Source organism: Pseudopipra pipra, chromosome W, assembly GCF_036250125.1.
Source record: "Pseudopipra pipra isolate bDixPip1 chromosome W, bDixPip1.hap1, whole genome shotgun sequence".
NCBI classification, from domain to species: Eukaryota; Metazoa; Chordata; class Aves; order Passeriformes; family Pipridae; genus Pseudopipra; species Pseudopipra pipra.
Window position 1 is genome coordinate 8,481,108 of NC_087580.1, and position 27,277 is coordinate 8,508,384.

General features: G+C 53.5%; 2 long non-coding RNA genes across 2 annotated transcripts; one reads left to right on the forward strand and one right to left on the reverse strand.

The window, feature by feature from the left end:
* The first annotated feature begins 8,548 nt into the window (after positions 1 to 8,548).
* LOC135405880 (uncharacterized) lies at positions 8,549 to 9,713 on the forward strand. Its single transcript, XR_010426066.1, has 4 exons — positions 8,549 to 8,661; positions 8,780 to 8,815; positions 9,114 to 9,179; positions 9,573 to 9,713. It is a non-coding gene; the product is annotated as an uncharacterized LOC135405880 (long non-coding RNA).
* Positions 9,714 to 19,165: 9,452 nt separating this feature from the next.
* LOC135405899 (uncharacterized) lies at positions 19,166 to 26,273 on the reverse strand. The gene is made up of 2 exons (XR_010426084.1): positions 26,074 to 26,273; positions 19,166 to 21,141 (listed from the first exon to the last, which is right to left on the reverse strand). It is a non-coding gene; the product is annotated as an uncharacterized LOC135405899 (long non-coding RNA).
* Positions 26,274 to 27,277: the final 1,004 nt, after the last annotated feature.

Here is a 27,277-nt window from a genome sequence, read left to right on the forward strand (position 1 = left end):
TTAGAGAACAGCCATTTCAGGGCCTGAACAACAAAAGAGAGTCAAGAACTAGGTGACTATACACCCTCTGTGCTCTGTAGATGATGAGAATGATGAAGAGGTGGTCCTGAAATACACCCCAGACTCAATTCTCAGGGGGTGGACCCGGGTGGACCAGAGCAAAGGCTACGGTGTGGACACACTTGGGATTGGACAGACAATATTATAAAATGAACCATCTCGAGCACAGTGGCGCGTGTCTTGTAACATCCATTGCCTTGGCACAATTAAACCCTTTCCTTATCTCAGCCCTAATTAACTGCTCCTGAGTAATTTCTTTAGCACCAACATTCCACAGCATCACACAGAAGAGGATGTGATGGCACAGAGGAGGATGTGATGTCACAGGGAAGGATATGATGTCAGAGGAAGGATGTGATTCACAGTGCAGGATGTGATGTCACGAGAGAGGTGATGTCATACGATGGATGTGATGACATAGACCAGCTCTGATGTCACAGAGGAAGATGTGATTTCACTGAGGAAGGATGAGATGTCACATGGGAGGATGTGATGTCACAGATGAGAATTTTATGCTGTGTGATGGATGTGATGTCACAGAGGAGGATGGGATGTCACGGGAAGGATGTGATGTCACAGTGGAGGATGTGATGTCACAGGAGAGATATGATGTCATATGATGGATGGGACTTCATAGAGGAGCTGTGATGTCACAGGGAGGATGTGATGTCACAGAGGTAGAATGAGATGTCACGGGGGATTCCAGAGTAACTCGTGGAAATATCCACTGAGGGGTTTTCCCTTTTGTTGTGACGTGTCAGTCCCCGAAAAAGGGCCCTGGAATTCCCCCCACCTGGTGGATCTGTTTGGTGGAGGGTTCCTGGGTGGAATATGGGACAGACTAGATGGGACTGACAGGGTTTGGTTTTTCCCTGGGGCACCAGCAGACAAACAAATCTCCAAGAGTCGGGTGAATTCCCCTTCCCCCGTTTCCCGGCACACACGGGAATCTGCTGAGGTTGGACAAGACCAAGGTGGTGCAGCCGGGTCAGGGCAACCCCCGGGATCGGTGCAGGCTGGGGGAGGAAGGGATGGAAGTCCCTGCTGGGAGAGGGCTCTGGGGGGGCTGGTGGGTGACAAATGGGACACGAGCCAGCCCGGAAACCCCCCGTGTGCAGGGCTCATCCCGGGGGCAGGGGAGGAGGGGAATGTGCCCCTCTGCTGCCCTCAGGTGAGACCCCACCTGCAGTGCTGCCTCCAGCTCGGGGGGCCCAGATCAGGAGGAATGGACCTGTTGGAGTGGATCCAGAGGAGGCCACAAAGATGCTCGGAGGGCTGGAGCCCCTCTGCTCTGGGGACAGGCTGGGACAATTGGGATTGTTCAGCCTGGAGAAGAGAAGGCTCCAGAGAGGCCTTAGAGCCCCTTCCAGTGCCTCGAGGGGCTCCCAGAGAGCTGCAGAGGGATTTTGGACAAGGACCTGTAGGGATGGGAGAAGGGGGAATGGCTTCCCACTGACAGAGGGCAGGCTTAGGGGGATATTGGGAAGAAAGTTTTCCCTGTGAGGGGGGGAGGCCCTGGCACAGGTTGCCCTGAGAAGCTGTGGTTGCCCCATCCCTGGAAGTGTCCAAGGCCAGGATGGACGGGGCTTGGAGCAACCTGGGCTAGTGGAAGGTGTCCCTGCCCATGGCAGGGACATGGTGGTACGGGATGAACTTTAAGGTCCCTTCCCACCCAAACCAATCCATGATTCCAGGACTCTGTGCTGAGACAGGGAATGTCCCTGTAGCACTAAGTCTGATGAGAAACTTGTTTGAACATGTCTTAGGATGGCTCTTTGTGGTCTCTTTGTAAACACGTGTTTCTTCTTCCCAACAACCCCCTGTGAAGCTATTGTCTCCCATACAAGGTGTCCTGAGGTGTCCCACTGGTCCTTGTTAACCCCTTCCTGTGATTGGGTGTTCCTGTAAGCCCCTTGAGACTTCTAATTGGTTAACCTGTGATTCTCCCTAACCCTATAAATGTGACATCCCCAACAATAAACACTCTCTTGCCTCCTCTCCATGCCCGGTGTGCTGTCTCTGTGCCTGCCATGGGGCCACGTGGGTGGTGGGGGGAGGGGGGAGCACCTCTCCCCTCCAGGCTCGGGGCCTGAAAAACCCCTGTCGCTGGAGTCCCCTTTCCCCGTCCTTTCAAGACGTCGGAATGGTTCTTCAGATGGAGAAGGAACCACAACTGGGCTCCCCCACGTCGAGGGTGGGGAAAGGGATCCAGATGTCCCTGTTGTGGGCAGTGACTGTAAACCAGTCCATTATCCCAGTCAAAACCAGGACAACAGGACAGACACATCCTGTTGAGTCTGGTCCTGCCTCCCCCTCGTGCAGCTACTGAGGGACTCTGGGAAGCCAAGGGCACCAGGAAATTGGGAAGGGAGATGTAAATGTGGGGAGAACAGGGCCCCCTTTTCTCCTCCCCTTTCCCTCTGGGAGTCACCACAACACCTCCCTGCGTGTCACGGCCTGAGGAGAACGGCCAGGCCCAAAATCCATTTGGAACCAGAGGGTGGGAAAAAATCCCACAGGACGGACTACAAGAACCAGGGTAATTTCCCCACGTACTCCAAGCTCTGCTCAGGGGGAAGGAAGGAGACAGTCCAGGGGGGATCAGCTGCACCTCAGGCACCCTGCTCATGTCTCTCGTCCATCTCTCTCTCAAACACCAAACTGGGGACATTTCCCTCTTCCAATGAGCTGCTGATCCCACAATTTGGATGGTCCAGAGTGGGACCTTTGGTGCTGAGGGACTGTAAATGCCTCTTTCTTGAGCAACTTCACCTCCCCTGGGCCCCTCCTCAGTCAATGTTCCTCAATTATCCAACAAACGAGGCACGAAGCAGAAAGGGGCAAAAGGAAAATCTTCCAGGTCACTGCCGGCTCCTGGGGAAAATGCAAGGCAAACAGTCAAGTCATTGAGCTGAGATGTTTTCCCAGCTGCCCCACAATGGTCTCTTGTGTGTGGTCAGGGGCCCGTAAGGATGGAAGGTGTTGTGGAAATGTGGGCAAAGGTGAGTGGAGAATTGAGGCTGTGGCAGGTGCCGGGAGCCCCCGCTCAGTGCCTGTCCTTGATCTGTGCCCACGGGGGTCCCAGCCCAGAGGGGCCTGTGAGGCGGGTGGGGAGGGAGGGAGAGTGGGGCGGGAAGGTGCCATCCTGCTGAGGGCCCGTGCTGGGCCCAGAGATGTGATGTCATATGAGGGATGTGATGTCATATGAGGGATGTGATGTCACAGAGGAGGATGTGATGGCACAGGAATGATGTGATGTAACTGATGCCTTAAGCCCCTAGTATAGTTTTTATTTTTCTAATTTTTATAAACTTTATTAGTTTTATAAGTGGTAGAAGTAGATTTGAAAAGCAGCATCCCTCACTCCCTTTCCCTGTATTACAAGTAGTTTACACATTCCTTAACCCTCTTACCCCATTCTATGCTCCCCATATCAAATCTACCCCTGACTTCAGTGGCAATGTTTAGTGTCTTGTCAAGGCAAGGCCTAGGCTGTTTAGAGAACAGCCATTTCAGGGCCTGAACAACAAAAGAGAGTCAAGAACTAGGTGACTATACACCCTCTGTGCTCTGTAGATGATGAGAATGATGAAGAGGTGGTCCTGAAATACACCCCAGACTCAATTCTCAGGGGGTGGACCCGGGGTGGACCAGAGCAAAGGCTACGGTGTGGACACACTTGGGATTGGACAGACAATATTATAAAATGAACCATCTCGAGCACAGTGGCGCGTGTCTTGTAACATCCATTGCCTTGGCACAATTAAACCCTTTCCTTATCTCACCCCTAATTAACTGCTCCTGAGTAATTTCTTTAGCACCAACATTCCACAGCATCACACAGAAGAGGATGTGATGGCACAGAGGAGGATGTGATGTCACAGGGAAGGATATGATGTCAGAGGAAGGATGTGATTCACAGTGCAGGATGTGATGTCACGAGAGAGGTGATGTCATACGATGGATGTGATGACATAGACCAGCTCTGATGTCACAGAGGAAGATGTGATTTCACTGAGGAAGGATGAGATGTCACATGGGAGGATGTGAAGTCACAGATGAGAATTTTATGCTGTGTGATGGATGTGATGTCACAGAGGAGGATGGGATGTCACGGGAAGGATGTGATGTCACAGTGGAGGATGTGATGTCACAGGAGAGATATGATGTCATATGATGGATGGGACTTCATAGAGGAGCTGTGATGTCACAGGGAGGATGTGATGTCACAGAGGTAGAATGAGATGTCACGGGAGATTCCAGAGTAACTGGTGGAAATATCCACTGAGGGGTTTTCCTTTGGCTGTGACGTGTCAGTCCCCGAAAAAGGGCCCTGGAATTCCCCCCACCTGGTGGATCTGTTTGGTGGAGGGTTCCTGGGTGGAATATGGGACAGACTAGATGGGACTGACAGGGTTTGGTTTTTCCCTGGGGCACCAGCAGACAAACAAATCTCCAAGAGTCGGGTGAATTCCCCTTCCCCCGTTTCCCGGCACACACGGGAATCTGCTGAGGTTGGACAAGACCAAGGTGGTGCAGCCGGGTCAGGGCAACCCCTGGGATCGGTGCAGGCTGGGGGAGGAAGGGATGGAAGTCCCTGCTGGGAGAGGGCTCTGGGGGGGCTGGTGGGTGACAAATGGGACACGAGCCAGCCCGGAAACCCCCCGTGTGCGGGGCTCATCCCGGGGGCAGGGGAGGAGGGGAATGTGCCCCTCTGCTGCCCTCAGGTGAGACCCCACCTGCAGTGCTGCCTCCAGCTGGGGGGGCCCAGATCAGGAGGAATGGACCTGTTGGAGTGGATCCAGAGGAGGCCACAAAGATGCTCGGAGGGCTGGAGCCCCTCTGCTCTGGGGACAGGCTGGGACAATTGGGATTGTTCAGCCTGGAGAAGAGAAGGCTCCAGAGAGGCCTTAGAGCCCCTTCCAGTGCCTCGAGGGGCTCCCAGAGAGCTGCAGAGGGATTTTGGATAAGGACCTGTAGGGATGGGAGAAGGGGGAATGGGTTCCCACTGACAGAGGGCAGGCTTAGGGGGATATTGGGAAGAAAGTTTTCCCTGTGAGGGGGGGAGGCCCTGGCACAGGTTGCCCTGAGAAGCTGTGGTTGCCCCATCCTTGGAAGTGTCCAAGGCCAGGATGGACGGGGCTTGGAGTAACCTGGGCTAGTGGAAGGTGTCCCTGCCCATGGCAGGGACATGGTGGTACGGGATGAACTTTAAGGTCCCTTCCCACCCAAACCAATCCATGATTCCAGGACTCTGTGCTGAGACAGGGAATGTCCCTGTTGTGGGCAGTGACTGTAAACCAGTCCATTATCCCAGTCAAAACCAGGACAACAGGACAGACACATCCTGTTGAGTCTGGTCCTGCCTCCCCCTCGTGCAGCTACTGAGGGACTCTGGGAAGCCGAGGGCACCAGGAAATTGGGAAGGGAGATGTAAATGTGGGGAGAACAGGGCCCCCTTTTCTCCTCCGCTTTCCCTCTGGGAGTCACCACAACACCTCCCTGCGTGTCACGGCCTGAGGAGAACGGCCAGGCCCAAAATCCATTTGGAACCAGAGGGTGGGAAAAATCCCACAGGACGGACTACAAGAACCAGGGTAATTTCCCCAGGTACTCCCAGCTCTGCTCAGGGGGAAGGAAGGAGACAGTCCAGGGGGGATCAGCTGCACCTCAGGCACCCTGCTCACGTCTCTCGTCCATCTCTCTCTCAAACACCAAACTGGGGACATTTCCCTCTTCCAATGAGCTGCTGATGCCACAATTTGGATGGTCCAGAGTGGGACCTTTGGTGCTGAGGGACTGTAAATGCCTACCTCTTGAGAGGCTTCACCTCCCCTGGGCCCCTCCTCAGTCAACGGTCCTCAATTATCCAACAAAGGAGGCACGAAGCAGAAAAGGGCAAAAGGAAAATCTTCCAGGTCACTGCCGGCTCCTGGGGAAAATGCAAGGCAAACAGTCAAGTCATTGAGCTGAGATGTTTTCCCAGCTGCCCCACAATGGTCTCTTGTGTGTGGTCAGGGGCCCGTAAGGATGGAAGGTGTTGCGGAAATGTGGGCAAAGGTGAGTGGAGAATTGAGGCCGTGGCAGGTGCCGGGAGCCCCCGCTCAGTGCCTGTCCTTGATCTCTGCCCACGGGGGTCCCAGCCCAGAGGGGCCTGTGAGGCGGGTGGGGAGGGAGGGAGAGTGGGGCGGGAAGGTGCCATCCTGCTGAGGGCCAGCGCTGGCCCAGTGTGGAGCCAGAGCCCTGCTGGGCTGCCAGTGCCTGGCCCCCCCTGCCTGGGCCAGCTCAGCAGAGCGGGGCCCGGCTGATGCGGGAGGACACGGTGTGCCCAGCTGGGACAGGGGCAGGGCCAGCAAAGGGCATCTGCCCCTCTGGGCTCTGCTCGGGGAGGCCGTGGCTGGGCCTGCACCACTTGGGGGCTGCAGTGCCCGCAAATGGGCTGGAGCCGGGCACTGCCACCACCCCAGCACTTCCCTGGGCCCAGCCCTTGTGTGCCAGGGCCAGCATTGCCCAGTGCTCCCCAGTGCCTGCCCACACTGGAGATCCCAGTCAGCCCCTTTATCTCCCAGCTCCCTGTTTCCCTGATCCCGGGGTCCTGGTGCCCCAAGAAGGGGGGCAGTGCCAGCCCCAGGTTCAGTCAAAGAGCTGGAGTGGGAACAGGGACAATTGTGCTCAGACACGCCGGGTTTGGGGCTGGGCTGAGCTCTGGGGTGTCCCAGAGGGAAAGCTCTGGAAGGGATGGGCAGGAGGACATGGGTGGATCAGGCTTTGGGGGCTGTTGGAGGATGGCTTGTGTTGTGTGGGATTGTCCCCACAGGGTATGCAGCTGCTTTCAGCTCCCTGCCCACCCCCTTGGCACCCCCAGGTGCCTGGGCCCTTCCAGGGGCAGCTGCCCCGTGCAGGAAGCTGGAGGGATGCCGGGGAAGGTGGCTGGATGGGTGCCGCAGGCGGGATGGACTCTGTGCCAGGGCTGGGCTTGTGGCCAGGGCTGGGGGCTGTGCCCAGCCGGGCTTTGCCCCGGGGGCTCTCGGGGAGGGGGCAGGGAGGAGTCCCGGCAGGGATAAATGTGCTCCTGCCCTTGTGCAGCCTCAGCCAGCGCTGCCCAGGCCCAGAGGAAGATGAAGGTCGCTGTGCTCAGCGTGGCCCTGCTCTTCACCATCCTGCTGAGTCCCCCGGCAGATGCCAAGGTGAGGCCCCCATGCCACGGCCATGGGCTCAGGGATGGGCCCCTTCCCGATCCAGGGGCTCCCCCAGAACTCCCCAGCACCCCCAGTCCTGGGCCAGGCCACTTTCTTCTGGCCACAATTCCCTCTCTCCTTCCCCTTCCCACAATTCAACTCCTGCTGCTGCAGCTCCGCTTCCTCACGGGATGCTTGCACCCGGCTCTGTCCTGGGCTCAAGTGGGACAAGGCCTTGCCAGGCTGAACTGGCACCAACTGGGAAATGCCCTGCCATGGCCCCTTCCCAGGGCCTTTCCTCCAGGCTTTGCCCTCAATGCCTTGCCTTTCCCCCTGCACTGGTGTCCCCAACTTGCCTGGGAGCCGCAATCCCAAAGAGCCCCGCTCAGCCCGGGGGGCAACCGGGGCTGGAGGGGGTGGGGACACCCGTGTCCCCCCCAGCCCCACAAGGCCAACCCCAACCAAGCCTTTGCTCTCCTCCTGCAGCCCGTTCAGGCCGGCGGCGTCCAATGTGGGGAGGTAAGTCTGGGAGTTTGGGGGGCACCCAGTGTGGGAAGTGGGGGACACTTCGGGGCCCCCATCCCTTCCTGGCACTGGGGACACCCCAGTGACCAGTGACGTCTCCTTGTCTCTCTACAGGGAGGCGTCATCGGCGGCCCGGTGGGTACCAGGGCTTGTGCTGGGCCCAGACCCTCCCCTCTGGTGGCCAACACCCTCCAGGCCATCCCAGTGCTCCCCGGTCCACCCCAGTGTGCACTGGGAAGGCCCTTCCTTTGGGCCCCCACTCTATTCCCACACACCCCAGTCCACCCCACCACACACACACAGGCCATCTTTCCCACACCATTTCTTCCCTTCTTTCTCCTCTAATCCTTTCCCTTTCCCATTGCCCATGACACTCGTGTCCAGAAATCCCCTTCCTTGACCCCTCAGTCCCAAAGCCCCTCCCAGTCCCTTCCAGTTTTCTCCCCTTCCCCATTTCTCCTGCCCCCACCCCTGCCCTGCTTCATTCCCTGGGTCCCCTCCACTGGAATCCCTTCCTCCTCCTCCGCATCCCCCACAGTCCCATCCCTTCCAGACCCCAATGACCATCCTGTGGGATCCCCAATTCCCCCCACTTCACCCTCTTTGGGTCCCCTCCTCCTCCCCCCCACCCTCCCTGCAGGCCCTGAATTCCCCTGGCTCTCCTTGTCTCCATCCCCACCCTGGGCCCTGCAGGAACAGGGATCCCGGGGGAAACTGGGTGGAGTGGGGCTGGGGGGAGCAGAAGGGATTTTCCCCCTCAGACCAGGGGACAACCATGGGCTGGGGGGTCTGGGGACACCCGTGTCCCTCCCCCAGCCCCACAGGGGCCAATCCTGCTTAAACCTTTGCTCTCCTTCCCCAGCCAATCTCGGGACAAGGAGGAGGTGGATGTGTTGGGGTAAGTCCTGGAGTTGAGATGTCCCCAGTGTGGGAAATGGGGGGAAATGTAGTCCCCCCATCCCTCCTGGGCCTGGGGACACCCCAGTGACCAGTGACACCTCACGCTCTCTCTCCAGGGAGGCATGGATGTCCATCGAGTGAAGAGGTCTGAGGTGGGTACCCCGAGTTCTGCTGGGCCCAGACACTCCACTCTCATGGCAACGACCCTCCCCAGCATCCCACTGTGCCCCAGTCCAGCCCAGTGTGTCTCAGTACATCCCAGTGTGTCCCAGTCTACCCCAGTGTGCCCCAGTACATCCCAGTGTGCCCCAGTCCAGCCCAGTGTGCCCCAGTACACCCAGTGTGTCCCAGTCCAGCCCACTGTGCCCCAGTTCAGCCCAGTGTGTTTCAGCAAAGCCCAGTGTGTCCCAGTTCACCCCAGTGTGTCTCTAACCCTGCCTTTGTCCCCAGCCCCCCGTGGCTGACCAGGTGGAGCTGCTGCGCCAGTGACGCTCGGCTGCCTCTCTGCATGTCCAGGTGAGAAATATGGGAGGCTCCTCAGCCCCCCAAAGGAGCCTGGCAGGGCCCTGGGGGGTCCCTGAGCCCTCTGCAGTGGGCAGAGCTTGGGCACAGCAGAGGGACACGCAGGGGGCTGTCCCTGCTCCGTGTCCCGGGGCAGCTGGACAGAGCTGCCCCCAAGCCTTGCCTTGCACTGGGGGCTCTGCAGACCCCCAGGCTCACCGGGAGGGCAGGGAGGGGCTCGGGGAGGTGTCAGAGCATCCCAGGCTCAGGGGCTCTGGGGGCCACATGGATCTCAGCATCCAATTCCCTTCTCCTGCCCCAGCTCCCTGCAGACAGACAGGGTGGAGACAAGGCCCCTGCCATGTCCCTGTGGACACCGGGGGTGACGTTTGGGGCTCTGTCTTTCAGGACTGGAAGTGGTGGTGACACCCGTGTCCTGGCCCCCTCCAGCGGCATGAGGAGATGATCATCCCTGGAGGACCCCCCTGATCCCCTGGGTGCCCTGGCAATTTCCCTGCAAGAATCAATAAACCCCTGCAGCAAAACAAATGCTCTGTGTCTCTCTGGGTGTGTGTTCCCACATCCACGGGTGCCTTCCCGTGTCCATGTGTGTTCCCACGTCCCCTGGGGCACCCGGTGGTTTGGGGGCACAGCGGGAAACAGGGTCTGACTGGGGCTGTCCAAGCACCGTCCCCAAGGAGCACAGCTTGGTGTCGGGGCAGGGGAGGGCCAGGGACAATCAGCCAAGGCCCCTCAGTCCTTCCCTGTGCTCTGGGAGGGATGGGAAAGGGGATCAAAGGAGCCAGCGGGTGTCAAATGCCCCCAGATGTCAAGGGCCAGGCTCGGGGCTGAAGGGATGGAGAGCAGCCCTGCATCCAAGGCCATGGGGATAGTGGGGGATGAAAAGGAGGATGGGAGCCAGCAATGGGAGCTCACAGCCCACAACCCCCCGTGTCCTGGGCTCATCCCACAGCGTGGGCAGCAGGGCAGGGGGGTTCTGCCCCTCTGCTCTGCTCAGCTGAGACCCCTCCTGCAGTGCTGCCTCCAGCTCTGGGCTCCTCTGCCTGTCTGCAACGCACCCGCCCGCAATGGCAATGGCTTGGGGGGATTGTCCTGCCAGCCCTGGCATCTCCTGCAGCTCCATGGGCTCCTCAGCACAGCAAAGACATGCACCTCTTGGGGCACTTCCAGAGGAGGCCACCAAGGGGATCCCAGGGCTGCAGCACCTCTAATGGAGACAGGCTGAGAGAGTGGGGGCTCTTCAGCCTGCAGAAGAAAAGGCTGTGGGGAGACCTCCTTGGGGCCTCCAGTACTTCAAGGCAGCTTTTTAGAGACATGTAGGCAAAGGGTTCAGTCGGGTCTGTGACAATAGGACAGAGGGTGAGGGAGTTAAACTAAAAGAGGGGAGGTTTAAACTAGAGAGAGGGAAGAAATATTTGATGATGAGAATGAAACACAGGAAGACATTTGCAGGGAGGTGGTGGATACCCCATCCCTGCAAACATTCAAGGCCAGGTTGGATGGGACTCTGAGCAAGGTGATCTAGGAATGATGTCTCTGCTCCCCCTCCAGGGGATCCCCCGCCCTGTGCTCTTGGCTACTCCAGTGATGGGCAGCTCTCAAAGGATGCAAGTGCCCAGAGAGCAGAGGGAACACACAGGACCTCTGTTAGCAGGGACATCTTCAGGTGAGATGGGAATAGTTTGGATCAACACGCTCAGGCTCCACTGTTTTGCCTCTCTGTGGTTGCACAGAACTGTCAGAAGAGACCAATAACCACGAGGTGCCCCAGTGTCACAGGGTGCCTTTGGGTCCCTGAGGCCCTGCATTGTCACAGGCTCCTCCTTGCCATCAGGAGGCCAGGAAGTGTCCGAGGTGCCCCAGGGCACCAGGAGGTCCTGCAGGGTCAAGGGGCAGCCTTGATTCCATGTGTCCCTGGAGTGTCCCAATGTCCCCATGGCTCCAGGAGGCCCCGCTGTGCCACAGAGGAGCAGCATTGGGCCGATATCAAAGGACCCAAAAGCAATGTCACTGTGAACTCTCGAGGGCTGGAAGGAGTCAGGGAGACCCGAAGGCCATAAAGAGCCGGGCAGAGTCGAAGGCTGAGCCGTGCCCCGGAGCCAGGCAGAGCTGAGAAACAAAAGGAGCTGGGAAGACCTGGCAACACCATCCCGCCCCAGCCCTGCATTTCAGGATCAAGAAATAGGTTTGTCCAAAAGCAGGTGGGGTGGTGGGAAGGGGCAGAGGCAGCAGAGCCCAGCGCAAAGCGAGCGGCTCCAGGCACGGCTTCTCCCGCCCGCCGGGAGAGCGCAGGGGCAGGAGCCCTTTGCCGGGTCTGGCTCCCGGTGCTGCCGGCGCTCGGCAGCTTTGGGGTTTGGCTTTGGGGTCTGACGGGAGGAATTATTGCTGTGGTGGTGGGTGGCAGAGGGGCTGAAGGACTGGGCACGAGAGGGATGGCTGTCCCTGCAAGGGACAAGTGCACAGACAGGGATCAGGTGTTCCCGCTGGGCTCAGACACCAGGTCTGTCCAGCAGCACCCAGGGAAGGGAGGGAGGATCATCGTGCTCCGTTCCATCACTGTCACCAGGTCCAGTCACAGGGCACAGACAGCAGGTGGAGTGGGTTGGCCCTGCCTGGACACCAGGGACCCCCTAAAGCTGCTCTCTCACTCCCCTCTGCCACTGGACAGAGGAGAGAAAAAAACCAGCCAAGGATTCATGAGCCAAGAGCTGACAGAGGTCACTTCCTGATCACCTTCCCAGGCAAAACAGACTCCAAGGGGGGATATGAAGTGATGCAGAAAAACCTTGGAATAACAGAAGTGCTCAGAGACTTGGCATCTTTAAGCAGCAAGGTATTTGTTTCTTCAGCGCTGGGAGCAAGGCAGCTCCCTGACCTTCCTGGCCTTGTGGAAGACCCCTGTCTTCTGCAGGATCTAGGCTGGAGGTGGGAAGATTTGGGAGTCCCTGGTGGATGTTGGGGGTCCCAGTGTGTTGGGTGTGCCAGGAGAGGTTTGGGGATTCTGGGGGTGGTTTGGGGGTCCCAGGGGGGGTCGGGGGGATATTTTACGGGTTCCCTGAACATTCCAGACCAGGCACTTGAGGCTGTGGGCACAGGCTGGGAGGGGGGAGCGCCCAGGGTGATCCCCGTGACCCCCAGAGCCAGTGAGGAGCTCCACTGCGGGTTCAGGGTGTCGATCTGCACCTGGGTGCTGTCCCTGTGACGTCACCGTGACGCCATCGACAACCGCGGTGATGTCGTTGACACACAGAGTGATGTCATCACACAGCTACCCCCAAACGTCAGCATGTTCCCCTGTGACGTCACTACATTCCCCATGACATCACCACATTCTCCTGTGACATCATTGCGTTCCCCTATGACATCACCGTGTTCCCCTGTGACATCATCGCATTCCCTGTGACATCACCAAGTTTCCTATGACATCTGTGTTCCCCTATGACATCCCCACGTTCCCCAATGACATCCGCACAGTCCTCTATGACATCACCATGTCAATCTATGACATCACCATTTCCCCTATGACATCACCATGCTCTGCTATGACATCACCACATTACCATATGACATCACCACCTTCCCTATGACATCACTAGGGCCCCTGTGACATCACCACGTTCCTCTCTTACATTACCATGCTCCTTGTGACATCACCGCGCCCCCATGGCATCACCATGTTCTTCTATGGCATCCCCATGCTCCCCCATGACATCACCACATTCCCCTGTGACATCACCAAGCCCCCATGACATCCCCAAGTTCTTCTATGACATCCCTATGCTCCTCCATGACATCACCACGTTCCTCTATGACATCACTATGCTCCCTATGACATCGCCATGTTCCCCTATGACATCACCACATTCCCCTATGACATCACCATACTGCCCTATGACATCACCACATTCCCCTGTGACATCACCAGGTACGGGGAAGAGGCGGCCAGAGGGAGGGGCTGCCCCACGACCACCAGCCCCTGGTTGTAGCTGGAGAGTCTGGAGGCCGTTCTGTTCCCGTTGGACAGCAGGATGTTCTTCCCGTGGCACCCCAGGAACAGGGGGGGCCCTGGGGGGCACAGGGGGGCCATGAGGGGGGTCACAGGGGGGAGGGGCAGCAGGAGGTTCTTCCCATGGCACCCCAGGAAAGCTCACAGGGGGGTCACAGTATGGGAGGGGTCCTCTCACTGCCCTCCCAGTGCCTCCCAGTCCCACTCAGTCCCCCCCCCAGTCCTTCCCAGTGCCCCCCAATTGCTCTCCATCCCCTCCCAGTCAAACACAGGTCCTCCCAGTTTGTCCCACTCATTCCCTTTCCAGTCCACCTGTGGTGGGGGGAAACAGTTTTCCCCCTGAAGTTCTAAAATGGTAAAACCCCAGGGGGGGTGACCATTGAAGTTTTACCCAATGAGCGCTTCTGCACAATATAAACATATCACAAGCAGACCGGAAAAGAAGTTAGTTGTAGTTGTTGTGGAAGAAGTAGCCATGTTCTGAGGCCACAAGGAAGGGGCTCAGTCCCCGGCTGGGGGGGCTGCAGGGACTTGGAACAGCGTCAGGCTGGGCTAAGTACCTGGTGCTGAAAGCTAAAGAAGTTTTCTCCACCGTGAGTGAGCAGAGACAGAGCAGCAGCAGAAGCAGTGTCCAGAGATTGTGGCTAAGAGCCAACAGATAAGAACTGAAGAAGCAACAAAACAGCATGCAGCCAAAGAGACACAGAGTTGTCTGAGAGAGCCAAGGGAGAGACAGCAGCAGAGAGAGCAAACCTAAGCTCTACAGACAGAGTTCTTGGGGTAAGAACTGAACCAAAAGACCCCAAACTCCTTGGAGACCCCTCACCTCCTAGAAGGGAGGGGTGAAGTGCAACATGCACTGCAGAGGAGCTGAAAAGCTCAAAGCATCCTGGAAAGCTGGACCGGGACGGAGGAAGAATGCGGAGAGGGTGACCTTGCCACCCCCCCCCGCTGCTTGAGACAGAGCACAGGAGGTCTGGTAGAACTCTTGAGACAAAGACTTTCAACTGAAAGCTGTTCTGACTCAGAGGTAAATCCCCTGAGGAAGGGATATTCACGAAGATGTCCCTGCACTTCATGATAGGCCCCTGGTGAAGCGAGTCTTGTCCCTGCTGGCAGTCCACGGGTGAGACCTTCGCTTGGAGCCGAAGGGCGAGAGGGCTGAAAGGAGACCCCCTTGTGTGTATTGAAAGGAGATCCAGCTACAACAATCCTGTTACAACTGCTGCATGCAAGACAGAAGAGAGGCTGCTGCCCTAAATGTGGAAAGGATCTTTCCTTCTTCCCTTCTGGACTTTTATTTGGAGGGGAGAAGAGATTTGATCCATTGTAAATACTTATGTCATGGTAGAGATAATTAAGACTGTATATAATGTATTGTAGTATTTATTGGTACAGTCATTGCAATATATTCCCTTTCCCCCATTCTTGAGTCTCGTGTGATGTCTGGAAAAAACCATCTCACATTGGGTTGACATGTGAGAAGGGGCTTAGACCAGGGAATTAGATTTTTGGGGTTCTCAAACCATGACACCGCCCCAGTCCTTCCCAATCTCCCCCCAGTCCCTCACAGTTCCTCCCAGTTGCTCCCAATCCCCTCCCAGGTTCCCCAGTCCCTCATCATCCCTCCCAGTCCCCCCAGTCCCCACAGTGATGGATGTGACGTCACAGGGGAGCTTTGACGTCACAGGGGAGAATGTGATGTCATAGGAAAGATGTGATGTCATAACAAGGACGTGACATAAGAGGGATGATATAATATCACAGGAAGGATGCGATGTCATCTGATGAATGTGATGTCACAGAGGAGGATGTGATGTCACAGGGAGGATGTGACATCAAAGAGGAAGATTTGATGTCACAGGGGAGCTGTGATGTCATGGGAGAGGATGTGGTGTCACAGGGGAGCTCTGATGTCACAGAGGAGCTGTGATGTAATATGATGGATGTGACATCAGAGAGGAGGTGTGATGTCACAGGAAGGACGTCATTTCACAGGAAGGTTGTGATGTCACAGGGGAGCTGTGATGTCACAGAGGAGATGTGATGTCACAGAGGAGGATGCGATGTCACAGGAAAGCTGTGATGTCACAGGGGAGCTGTCATGTCATAACAGAGATGTGATGTCACAGAAAGGATGCGACGTCACAGAGAAGGATGTGACGTCACAGGGGAGGATGTGATGTCACAAGAAGTATTTGAAGGATGTGATGTCACAGAGGAGGATGCGGTGTCACAGGAACGATGTGATGTCACAGAGGAGGATGTGATGACACAGGGAGGATGTGATGTCACAGACGAGGATGTGATGACACAGGGAGGATGTGATGTCACAGAGGAGGATGTGATGTCACAGCAAGAATGTGAAGGATGTGATGTCACTGTGGTGGGAGAAAAAAGGTTTTCCCCTGGAGTTAAAAAAATGGTAACCCCCGAGGGGGGGGTGTCTCTCTTGGTGTTGACCCAATCAGCACTCCTGCAAAATTAAACATATCACATCAGACCAGAAAAGGAGGATGATGGAGTTGTTGGAGAAGAAGTGGCCATGTTCTCAGGTGGCCTCTCCTCTCAGGAGAGGGGGCAGGAGCTCCGATGGGGGGCCACAGCCCCCCATCCCCCAGCTGGGGTCAGAGAAACAGTGTTAAACTGACCGAGGTATGTGACTGAGAAGCTGGGAGTCTTCTCCACTGGGAGTGGGCAGCAGAAGACGGAAAGGCGGCGGCAGAGACAGCACTGAGCAGAGGCTATGGCAGAAAGCCCAGGAGATCAGAAACAAGTATGCAGCTGAGCAGAGAGACAGAGAGGTGTCTGAAGGAGAGACAGAGCCGGCAACAGAGCAAGACTAAGCTCGACAGAGGCAGAGTTTGGGGTAAGAACTGAATCCAAAATTCCCCAAAACCCCTCTGAGACCTCCCAGAGAGGAGGAGGAGGTGGACTCCCACTTGAGGGGAGTCTTGGAATGCAGCAGCACTGGAGAGAGAGGAGTTGAGAGCTCGGAGACGTCCCGGAGCTGGAGTGGGACGGGCAGAAGGAATGCGGAGGAGGGCCTCGCCCCCGCTGCTGCCCAGCTGGCAGCCTGAGACAGAGCACAGGAGCTCTGATGGACCGCTCGAGGCAAAGACTTTCAACTGAAAGCTGCCCTAACGTTCTGACTCAGGGGAGCTTGAATCCTCTGAGGAAAGGGACCGTCACAAAGCCCCCTGCACTTCATGATATAACACGGTGAGGCGAGCCTGTCCCTGCTGTCGCAGTCCAAGGAAGAGAGAGAGAGACCTTTGATTGGAGTCGAAGAGCCGAGAGGGGTGAGAGGAGACCCCCCTGGGGTCTATTGGAAAGAGATCCAGCTACAACAATCCAGCTACAGCTGCTGCGTGGAAGAAGAGAGACACTGCTGCTCATGGGTGGAAAAGATCTTTACCTTCTACCCTTCTGAACGTTTATTGGAGAGAGAAGAGATTTGATCCAATGTATATACTGATTTATCATAGGAGAGACAGTTAGGATTATGAATATGATGTATTATAATATTTATTTGTGTAGTAATATAATTCCCTTCATCCCATATTGAGTCTTGCGTAGTGTCTGGGAAATCCATCTCACACTGGGGTGAGATGTGGGAGGGGGGATTGGACCCGGGAATTGGATTTTAGGGGTCTCAAACCACAACAGTCATAGAGGAGGATGTGATGCCACAGAAAGAATGTGAAGGATGGGATGTCATAGAGGAGAATGTGATGTAACAGGGAGGACGTGAAGTCAGAGGGGAGCTGTGATTTCAAAGGAGAGATGTGATGTCACAGGGGAGGATGTGATGTAACAGGAAGGATGTGAAGAGTGTGATGTGACAGAAAAGGATGTGATGTCACAGATGACGATGTGATGTCACAGAGGAGGATGTGACGTCAAAGGAAGTATGTGAAGGATGTGATGTAATAGAGGAGGATGTGATGTCACAGGTAGGATGTGATGCCACAGGGAGGGTGTGATGTCACAGGGGAGCTGTGATGTCACAGGAAAGATGTGATGTCACAGATGAGGATGTGATGTCAAAGGATGTGAAGGATGTGATTCACAGAGGAGGATGTGATGTCACAGCAGAAGATGTGATGTCACTGGGACAATGTAATGTCTCATGTAGGACGTGATGTCACAGAGGATCTGATGTCACAGAGGAGGATCTGAGGTCACAGAGGAGGATCTGAGGTCACAGAGGAGGATGCTCCCCAGTCTCTGCGGGCAAGGGGGGCTGGCACTGACCCCCTTCTTGGGGCACCAGGACCCCGGGATCAGGGAAACAGGGAGCTGGGAGATAAAGGGGCTGACGGGCAATGGGCACAGGCAGGTGACTGGGATCTCCAGTCTGGGCAGGCACTGGGGAGCACTGGGCAATGCTGGCCCTGGCACACAAGGGCTGGGCCCAGGGAAGTGCTGGGGTGGTGGCAGTGCCCGGCTCCAGCCCATTTGCGGGCACTGCAGCCCCCAAGTGGTGCAGGCCCAGCCACGGCCTCCCCGAGCAGAGCCCAGAGGGGCAGATGCCCTTTGCTGGCCCTGCCCCTGTCCCAGCTGGGCACACCGTGTCCTCCCGCATCAGTCGGGCCCCGCTCTGCTGAGCTGGCCCAGGCAGGGGGGGCCAGGGACTGGCAGCCCAGCAGGGCTCTGGCTCTTTTGGGCCCAAACCAGTGCATGATTCCAGGATTGTGTGCTGAGACAAGGCCTGTCCCTGTTGTGGGCAGTGACTGTAAACCAGTCCATTATCCCAGTCAAAACCAGGACAACAGGAGAGAGACGTCCTGCTGAGTCTCGTTCCCTCCAACCTCGTATAGCTACTGAGGGACTCTGGGAAGCCGAGGACATCAGGATGTCACAGAGGAGGATGAGATGTCACAGGGAGGATGTGATGTCAGAGCAGAGAATGTGATGTCACATGGAGGATATGAAGGATGTGATGTCACAGAGGAGAATGTGGTGTCATAGAGGATGGATGTGATATCACAGGATGAATGTGATGTCACTTGAAGGATGCGATATCTTAGAGGAGGATGTGATGTCACAGAGGAGGATGTGACGTCACAGAGGAGGATGTGATGTCCCAGCAAGAATGTGAAGAATGTGATGTATCTGGGAGGATATGAAGGATGTGATGTCACAGGGGAGGATGTGATGCCACAGAAGGGGATGTGAAGGATGTGATGTGACAGAGAAGAAAGTGATGTCACGGGTAGGATTTCATATAATAGATGTTACGTCACAGAGGACCCTTGATGTCACAAAAGGAACTGTGCTGTTATGGGGAGGTTGTAATGTCACAGAGGAGGATATGATGTCACAGGGATGATGTGATATCATAGGAAGGATGAGAATGATGTGATGTCAGAGAGGAGGATGTGATGTCAAGGGGAGGACACGACAACACAGAGCAGGATGTGATGTCATAGCAAGAATGTGGAGCATGTGATGTCACAGAGGAGGATGTGATGTCGCCGGAGGGTTTTGATGTCACGGGACGGATGTGATGTCACAGAGGATGATGTGATGTCACAGAGGAGGATTTTTTGTCACCGGAAGGATATGAAGGATTTGTTGTCACAATGGAGGATGTGATGTCACAGGAAGGATGTGATGTCACAGAGGAGGATATGATGTCACAGGAAGGTTGTGAAGGATGTGATGTCACAAAGGAGGATGTGAGGTCATAGAGGAGGATGTGAAAGATGTGATGTCACAGAGGAGGATGTGATGTCTCAGGGAGACATGAAGAATGTGATGTCATAATGGAGGATGTGATGTTACAGGTAGGATGTGATGTCAAATAGAAGGACGTGATATCACAGAGAAGGACGTGATGTCACTGGGAGGACAGTACGTCACAGCGGAGGATAAAATGGACAGGAAGGATGTGAGTTCAGAAACGAGGATCTGATGTCAAAGGAAGGATGTGATGTTGTCGCGACGGAAAGCTCTAGACACCTCAATGTGAGAATCCAGGAACTTCGTTTATTGTAGATTGACAACAGCTTAATATACACTCTATAATAGGTTCATGAATATTACAGAAATTAGGCTCATTATTGGTGCCCAGTTAGGTGGTGATACCATCTCAACTGCCTTCTATTGTTTACACAGGTGGCTCGTTAAGTGTCTTTGTTTTGCAAATGCCTAGCTCCTGTTTTTGAGCTCAATTTAGAATACCCAAGGACGCTGCTGCTTTCTCACGGCCCTGCTATCTCAAACTTTCTCATGGGCCTAGTCAGACTGCGTCTTGTACTTTAGCAGCTCATCCATAGCCTTAGCGATGTTCATATGTCCTCGCATTTCTAACCAATCCTCTATAATTCCCCCGTTTTTATTTTGGGCCAAGAATGCTTTCTTTGTCGTAGTATTTACATGTCTAGTAATACAAGAAAAGGCAACACGAGTTACTACTACGATTACAATAACTGTCAATATCCACCGTAGGCCTTCTTTAATATAACTTAGAGCCCATTCAGATATAGAACCAAAGATAGATTAAAGCCATGAGTCTATAGGACTAGTTGCTACTGTCACTTTCTTTGTATGATCTGTTAACCATTGTAGTTGTTTATGTATGGAGTTACTGTGATCTGAAAGATTAAAACAGCACATACCATCAAAGTCCTTACAACCATGGCCTTGTGCTAACAACAGAAAATCAATAGCAGCTCGATTTTGTAGGACGGCATGACGTAAACTACCAATGTCTTGTGCAAGTTCTGCTATTACTCGGGTGGTGACATTTGATTGTTTTACAGCCCAGCATGCAAGTTTGCGAATGGATGTTAATGCCTGTGCCGTGCCTACACCTGGGACAATAGATCCAAAGACAGTAGCTGTTTTACCCCATAGCTCTACTTTGTCATCACAATCTGAGGAAAGTTGGTTTAGGCTCCTCTTTTGTCTGCGTGATGAAGTTAGATTAAAAAGCTGTAAAAAGGATGGGGATAACAGCGTAAGTGACCCTATATAGCAGGGCCCTCCGAAGGCACGTACAGGAATGCCAGGCCAAGCTCTGTCACCACAAATAAGAAATACACCTAGTGGTAAGGCACGTGCAGTGTTGTTAACCCAAATACCTGGTGAGGAAGGTTTGACTTCAGCTCCATATGCCCCAAGGCCCTGGTTGTTAGTATTGTTAGTGCCACAATAGTCTCCTACATTTTTATAATTAAACCCTGGGGTACGTGAAGTGACATTAGTCCATCTAGACAAATCATGGTTTTGATGTGCACTTAACCCAGAATGAAATGTTCCCAGCATAAAGCAAGTTTGAGTCCCATTATCACTTGTATTACGTACAGACAATGATCCCATTAAGTCTAACTCTTGGGGACTCTGGGGTAAAGAGGTATTGAGAGCTTTTATAAGGCACGCAGATGTATTAGAGATAATTATTTCATTCCCACACGATGATGAAACCCAACCAGCAAATAGTGAGTTTAACTTATATACCGAGTTAAAAGGCATACCAAATAAGCAAGTACGAAAAGGATCTGAGGCAGATGCCAAGGACAAGCAAAAGGATGATTGTCCTGTTTGATTTGCCCAGGTGACCCATATATTTTTCCGAGGGTCAATGGTGTGAAGAGCCTCAACATTGGCAATCATACCCGTGAAAAGAAGAAAACCTTTTACATAGCCGTACAATGAAATAGACAGAAATCCTAACATCTTTGCTATACTAATGCACAAAAACAGTAAATCAAGTTCGGGCACGTAAGTCTTGCAGTTCCTTTGTGTACAGTTACTCAGTTAATTCAGATGTTGTTCCAGTGTCTCCCTCTTCAGCAGGTGCAGGGGAATCAGGTGTTGAAGAGGCTGGAAGTGGTGGTGTAAGGTCAGGTGAGGCTGCAGGCACCGCAGGTGTCTCTCCTCCTCGTTCTCCAGGGCTCTCAATCGCTGGTTTGACCCAACGACTGGGAACCCACAGGGTACCTGTAGAAGTAGACACACAGAAGTAGCCTCTGCCTATAAAGATGACTTCTGCTGGACCTTCCCACATCCCAGTTTTAGGATTCCGATAATGAACCTTCATGGGTGGCCCTTTTGACACCTGCTCTTTCTGATTATGTTTGACGATAGGAGGTACTGAATCATCTCCGAAAATACACAAATGGTTAAGGACAAAAAGAGTTTTGCTAACTCTCTCTCGGGCATCCCTGATGTCTTTGTATTTCTCAAGGTAGCTTTTAATTGTTCCATTCATTCGCTCTACTATAGCTTGTCCAGTAGGTGAATGAGCTATGCCCGTAACATGCTTTATGTCCCACTGCTGCAAGAATTGTCCCAGAATCCTGCTAACATAGGCAGGTCCGTTATCTGTTTTTAACGTTTTAGGGACTCCCATGACAGCAAAGCAATCTGTCAGATGACGCTTCACATCTTGGACCTTTTCCCCTGGCTGCAGCGTAGCCCATACGAAGTGACTGTAGGTGTCAATTGACACATGCATGTATTTCAGTCGACCAAAAGCAGGAACATGTGTGACATCCATTTGCCACAACTCATTAGTTTTTAGTCCTTTGGGATTAACTCCCACTCCGAGGCCTACTCCTTTATTTTGCTGACTGCAAATAGGGCATGCTTTCACTATTGCTCTGGCATCTTCAACTGACAGTCCATATGAGTGACTGAGACCTCTTGCATTTTGATGATATACAGCATGAGCCTCACATGCTCTCAGGAAAGGAGATATAGGAGCTTTTGTCACTGTTGACACTAGACAATCTGCTCTAGCATTTCCTTCTCCCAGCCCTATATTCCATTGATGACTCCTGATATGCAACACAGCATATCTGGCTGACCGGTAAGCAATTGCTTTGTGAAGCTGCTGTAATAGTTGCATGAGTCTGGCATTCTTAACTTCTCTAATGCTGGCATCTTCGATTCAATTAGCTACTCCTGCAACATACATCGAGTCTGTAACCACATTAAGTGTTTGATCTAACCAGTGAGATAATGCCCACACAACAGCTGCAAGCTCTAATGTTTGTAAAGAGTCCTTTAAGTGAGCGTTCAAGAAGTGTTGATGCCATCGCCCTTCGTGCCTCCAGGTGGCTACGGCACGCTGCGATCTTTTTCCAGCGTCAGTGAATACGGTGATTGCATTCTGAAGTGGTGTCGCAGATCGCTTTGGAACTTGCAGCCACGCCTGGTTAGCCATCCAGGCTAGCGTCGGTGACTGCAAAGGACGGATGTTAATGATGGCATCTGACACTAGTAGTGCTCCTTGCAGCTCAGGAGAATGGACTAAATACCAATCCAAGTCCTCCTGTCTTATTGGCACTTGTATCTCATGTGGTTCTGACCCGGTCGCTTGCACAATCCGGTTTCTGCCTTTTTTAATGAGCTCTGATAAAGTCCGAATCCTTTCCTGGACTGTTCTGCGTGGATGCAAAGACGTTGTCAGCCATTCTAACACAATTTGTTGCCCTTTAGTTGATGTTGTAAGCCGCTTTTGATTGTCCCCTGTTTTTATTTTTTGCTGCGTGAGGGCTCCCATAAAATGCTTTTCTCCTGCCAAGATAGTAAGATTGACAGGTACACCCTCTATCCGTCGGTGTGTGACATGATCAGCAATACTGGCCGCAATCTGATGTAAGAGGTTTCGCTGTTCCGGGGTGACAGTTACTGCTGTTGAAGGGTCTGTACCCTTTAATAGCGGTCTGAGGGGTTCTAGCCACTCATTAGGCATTCCCACTACTGGACGCAGCCACTGTAAGTCTCCTAAGAGTCTTTGAGCATCATGCAAGGTGGCAATCTCAATATTGATAGACAACTTCTGAGGTTGAATGACAGAGTCTGTGATTTGCCAGCCTAAATAATGCCAGGGACTGGATTCTTGAATTTTCGCAGTGGCTATGACTAAGCCTTGCTGCTGCAACTGATTAACCTGTTGCTGGTTTTGATCTTTTGTAAACTTAGTCGGCTGGGCGAACAATAAGTCGTCTACGTAGTGGTAAATTACTGTCGAGGGCCATGATCTTCTGATTGGCTGTAATGCAGCATCCACGTAGAGCTGACAAAGAGTGGGAGAATTCTTCATTCCCTGAGGCAACACAGTCCACTCACAACGTTGCGCTGGTCCTTCTTTGTTTATAGCAGGAACAGTGAATGCAAAACGCTGACGATCCTGCTCATGTAATGCAATAGTGAAGAAGCAGTCTTTAAGATCGAGTATTAACAGGAACCAATTTTGTGGGATCATGGCTGGATTTGGCAGTCCTGGTTGTAATGCCCCCATCGTATGCATCTGGGCATTTACTGCACGTAAATCATGTAACAGCCTGTATTTCCCAGACTTCTTCCTGATCACAAAAATAGGAGTATTCCATGGGCTAGTTGATAAACGCAAATGTCCCTGTTGCAACTGCTCTGACACCAACGCATGTGCCTGTAAAAGACTTTCCCTTTTTAAGGGCCATTGCTCTACCCACACTGGCGTTTCTGTCTTCCATTGGAGCGGGATTGGGAAAGTCCAGGCAATGGCCGTCATGCTAAAGGGGATCTTGTTTCGTTGGTCAGAACCATCCCCATCTGAGCGAGAATGTCTCTCCCTATCAATGCTTGTACTCCATCGGGTAGGGGGAGAACAGACACTGTACAGTTTACAGTCATTTCATCCAACGTGATAGTTATCGGAGGGGACCTTTTTGCCAGAGTCAGACCACCCACTCCTGCAACTGTTGCTCCGGAGTTTACCAAGGGCCACGATGTGGGCCACTTGCGAGCTGCAACAATGCTGACGTCAGCTCCCGAATCCAAAAGAGCAATTAAATGTGCAGTTTGTGAGTTCCATTGGAGCTGGATAGCTTTTCGTGGTCGTCTGGCCAAATCTACTGTTAGCAGAGCCGATGCACCAGTAGATCTGAAGCCCTGATCTCCTTGTTCGGGCTTATCCGATGGTTCAGGAGCGATCTGAGGGAGCGGTATCAGTTGTGCGATACAAGATCTGGCCGGTATATGCAAAGGTGGAAATAGTGTATTTACCATGATTGATATTTCTCCAGTGTAACCGGCATCAATCAGTTCCACTAGAACAGTTAATCCAGCCATTGTGGACGAGGACCGACCTATTAACAAAGCCCCCACTGGTTTGCTGTCAATTAACACCGGCCCGTGCACTCCTGTCGGTATTTTCTGAGGACGCTGGTCTATTAGGGTGCAGTCTATTGTGGTTGCCAGGTCCAGGCCGAGGCTCCCTCTGGTTGCGGGATGCAGTGTGAGGTCTGAGCCGGGAAGCTGTGAGTAGTTGGAGCCATCACTTGTGTCTTGGCGTGGGGCCCCTTCGCGCTGGCTTTCCCGTTTCCCGACCCACGCCAGCACACAGCAGGAACATGCGTATTTTGCTGACAGCGAGAACACCACACTGGACCGGACTGGCACTCTCTTCGTATGTGTCCGTATGCTCCACACCGAAAACAGCGTCTTTTTGTTGGTCTGCTTCCTTGCGTGGCTCCGGTCGGAGCTTGTAAGGGCGCAAGCGCGGCTAAAACCTGAGAGCTAGTAGCCTTCGCCTGCTCCTTTAAGCTTTCAACTAGCTCTTTAACCGCGTTCACTAACATAGCATTAGGCCCCTGGTGTATTTGCGCCATTCGCTCTAATAGCTCCTCAATTGACCAATTACCCGGGAGCGTAACAATGACATTGCGAGCTGTAGAATTACAGTTCTGCAGCGCACACTGCTTTAGCAAAGCGCCGTACATATATTCAGGAACCCCCGCTGACTGGATGGCATTAGCAACCCGATCTACAAAGGATCCAAAAGGCTCCTCTCTTCCCTGCTTGATCCCCATATATGACGGAATTCCCCCTGGAGCTTTGATCTTATCTAGAGCGAGACGGGCTAGGCGCATAGACTCCCTGATCTTATCCGGCCCTAATAACGCTTGTGCCTCTATCCTGAGGTACGGTCCGAAGCCCATTAATTCATCTAGCGTAACCCCGTGCAAAGGGTCAGCTGCCTGTCTCTGAACCGCTACGGCCTCCTGGCAAAACACCTGCCAGTGCGCATTATGTAGCATTTGCTGGTGCTGTGAAAGAACCAACTTCATAATGCTTTTAATATCTGCTGGTAAGAGCAAGTTGCTACCCCAAATATAATTTAACATTTGCCGGGTAGGCTCACCCTGGATTCCACTCTCATTAACGGTAGCACGCAATTGTGACAACAGTTTCCAATCAAGGGCAGTGATAGTCGCTACCATTCCACGCCCTGCTGCCGGAGCATAAACTACCGGAAAGGCATTAGTTAAAGTTTCTGCCGCTTCATTATCTCCCGCTTGCAAAGCGTCTGCGGCAATGCCTTGCCAGAGCTTTCGCCACTCTGCCGCGACAGTACTCGATGTATCAGGTGAGGGGAGTGATGCAGCCCCGGTGGACGAGGTCTGCTGGGACTCAGGGGACGGGCTAGGGAACTCTAGGGAAGGGGCAGTGGGAGTAATAAGAGCCTGCTCTTGGGGTTCAGGTGGGATAGGTACAACATTAGTCGAGGGAGGCAACGGGCACGGAGACTCAGCCGCGAAAGGATTGCCAATGTCTCCCAAACGCTGCGCAGTGGCTCGAGCAGCCTGCTGTTCAGCTTTATGTTGCTGTAAAGCATTAGAAACAGCCTGCCACTGCTTGCCTAACTTTTTAGCTACTTTATCATCATTCAATAAATCGTCCCACAACTTATCCCCGTACCATTTCCATTCACCTGCATCAAAGACCGTATTGGGGTCCACAAAACACCCTTTCGCAAACCCCACTTTAAGCAATTCCGGTAAATCCTTTTTTAAATCTAACCCTTTAACTCCCCGCTTTTCTAAAAAGCATTGGAGCAATGATAGTGCCACCTGTCGCTCCATTACCTAAAAAACGTGTTACCACGCTTTGTGCAGCCCTTTCCACGAGACTTTGCGGCTTTGTCGGCGGGCCCCCTTCTTCAATAGTCGTCCCGGGCGCTGGGTCCAACTATTTCGTTGCTAGGAGCGCGGAACTTAACTCTTTCGCCGTCCAAAATCCCCGGAAGGGAGGCGTCCGGCGGCGGCAAGTTGAGCTCTTTTTCGCTCGACCCTTTCGCCTTCTTGTGCTGCATGGCAAGACCGACCGAAACTCCTACGTCCGACTTGGCTCTCGGGAGTCCGACTTGACTCCGACCCAGAAGATCCGACTTGACCTCCTAGGGACCCCCTCTAGTCCCTGCACATGGGCGCCAAAATATGTCGCGACGGAAAGCTCTAGACACCTCAATGTGAGAATCCAGGAACTTCGTTTATTGTAGATTGACAACAGCTTAATATACACTCTATAATAGGTTCATGAATATTACAGAAATTAGGCTCATTATTGGTGCCCCGTTAGGTGGTGATATCATCTCAACTGCCTTCTATTGTTTACACAGGTGGCTCGTTAAGTGTCTTTGTTTTGCAAATGCCTAGCTCCTGTTTTTGAGCTCAATTTAGAATACCCAAGGACGATGCTGCTTTCTCACGGCCCTGCTATCTCAAACTTTCTCATGGGCCTAGTCAGACTGCGTCTTGTACTTTAGCAGCTCATCCATAGCCTTAGCCATGTTCATATGTCCTAGCATTTCTAACCAATCCTCTATATGATGTCACAGAGGAGGATGAGATGACACAGAGGAGGATGAGATGACAGAGGAGGATGTGATGTCAGAGGAAGGCTGTGATGTCACAGAGGAGGACGTGATGTGGCAAAGAAGGATGGGATGTCCCAGAGGAGGGTGGGATGTCAGAGAGAGGATGTGGTGTCACAAGAAGGATGTGAAGGATGTGATGTCAGAGAAAGGATTTGATGTCACGGGGAGGATGTAATGTCACAGAGGAGGATGTGATGTCACAGGAAGGATATGAAGGATGTGATGTCACATGGAAAAAGGAAGCTGGGAGATAAAGGGGCTGACGGGCAATGGGCACAACCCATTGGTGACTGGGATCTCCAGTCTGGGCAGGCACTGGGGAGCACTGGGCAATGCTGGCCCTGGCACACAAGGGCTGGGCCCAGGGAAGTGCTGGGGTGGTGGCAGTGCCCGGCTCCAGCCCATTTGCGGGCACTGCAGCCCCCAAGT